This window comes from Tupaia chinensis, unplaced genomic scaffold (assembly GCF_000334495.1).
Source record: "Tupaia chinensis unplaced genomic scaffold, TupChi_1.0 Scaffold000037_4, whole genome shotgun sequence".
NCBI lineage: Eukaryota > Metazoa > Chordata > Mammalia > Scandentia > Tupaiidae > Tupaia > Tupaia belangeri.
In genome coordinates, this window is record NW_006159487.1 from 9,759 (window position 1) to 11,661 (window position 1,903).

Here is a 1,903-nt window from a genome sequence, read left to right on the forward strand (position 1 = left end):
GTCTGAGCCTCCTCTCCGGGCTCTGAGCGGAGGGTCTCTGGGCACACAGCGATGGAGCAGCAGCCAGAGGAGCCGGGGGATGTGGAGCCTGCAGACTCTGGCAGGGACTAGACGGCGCAGAGGCGACGGGCAGCGAGGACTGCACGAGCCTGCGGATCAGCTAAGAACGCACACAGAACAGCAACTCTGAGAGTAGAAGTCGATGATTGATGCAAATGAAGAAAGAAACCAGAACACATCATGCAAGGAAAGCAAATAGAAGCGAAAATGGAAGGCCTAGAAGATGAGATTGAGGAGGTGAAACTCACTCTTGAAAGAAAGAATATTACATTTTTTAAAAAGAGTATTACATTAGACAGGATGCAACATTCAAGTGCGCTTAAAGAAAGCCTGGAGAGGCATATCTGCGTGCATGCGCGCATAGAGCCCCGCGTGGGGGGAGGGGGGATTGGTTTTCTGGCACGTGGCGCCCCCTGGCAGCAGCGGGACCTCAATGCCACCGCCTGACAGGTACCAGCCATGGAGCCACGGAAAGAGGCAAACACCCTGGGGCACCAACACCCCGGGGCGGAGGGGGGATTGGTTTTCTGGCACGTGGCGCCCCCTGGCAGCAGCGGGACCTCAATGCCACCGCCTGACAGGTACCAGCCATGGAGCCACGGAAAGAGGCAAACACCCTGGGGCACCAACACCCCGGGGCGCCAACACCCCGGGGCACCAACACCCCAGGACCCAGTCGCACAGCCGCCCAGGGTCTGGAGCCCCAGGGCTCCGAACAACAAGAAGAGGCAGGAGGGCGACGCAGTGTCAGTGGCCGACGCCTGGGACACAGAGACGGACAGCGCCAGTGCCTACCTGCTGTGGGAGCTGCCTGCGGAGCCCCGAGCGTGGCCCCTGCAGTTGGCCTCAGAAAGCGTGTTCATGTCCATTTCTCCCCATGTACCCTGTGCACATCTCAACCCACAAGTAAGTGATCCAGCACCCAGCAGAGGAAAACAAAGTGTTGCAGTCTGTACCTCTGCTAGCAGCATACCTCCCCCAGGAGAAATGTAAAGGAACAATTGGCCGTCCCTTCAGTAAAGAAAGAGATCCTGAACTTGCAACTATTTGCCAGAAGTCTGGTACATTGATATAATATGCAGTGGCCGAAGCTGCTAATTAGAAAGAATTTCTGTTAAAGTCTCCTGTTTACCCTTCCACAATGATCATCATTGATGCAGCCAGGCTAAGGACATTTTCTGAGTGTCCCTTGTTCTGACTTCCCAAACAGATCTAGCCAGGAGCCAGGACAAGCCAATCAGCAGCCATCCATATCAGAGTTCTGAGCGGACCCTTTCTTCACCGAAGACCTCTACCCAGACTTCACCCCCCAGATCTAACCAAGAGCCAGAATTTAAACTATTCCTAGTGACCAATCTAACAGAGATGCAAGAGAAGAGAGGCAATGAACTCCAGGAAATGCAGGAGAAAAAAGACGATGAGTTCCAGGAGGTGAGGAAGTTCTTCAATCGTCTAAAAGAGTAGATACACATCATAAAAAAGAATCCAATGGAATGATTAAGCTGTGATACAGGAAGTAAAAACCTCCCTCAAAAATATCAAAAGCAGATTAGATGATGTAGAAGATCCAATCTCAGATGTAGGAGATAGAACCTGGGACCTAGAAAAATTCACTAAAAAGATTTGGAAAATAACGCCCCCCCCCCAGAATGAGAATAACATATGATAATACTAGATATCCTTAAATGCCCAGACATTCGGATCATCAGTACCCCAGAAGATGAAGAAACTCATAAGGGCATGGACAATCTACTCCACGAATATCCTGGAAGAAAACTTTCCAAACCTAGAGAGGCATTCAGATATCCAGACCCAGGAAATACAAAGGACCCCACATAGGATC

At 51.3% G+C, this 1,903-nt stretch overlaps 1 pseudogene; it reads left to right on the plus strand.

Annotated features, from left to right (window-relative positions):
• The first annotated feature begins 267 nt into the window (after positions 1–267).
• LOC102473603 (DTW domain-containing protein 2 pseudogene) lies at positions 268–1,258 on the plus strand (annotated as a pseudogene).
• The last annotated feature ends 645 nt before the right edge of the window (positions 1,259–1,903 follow it).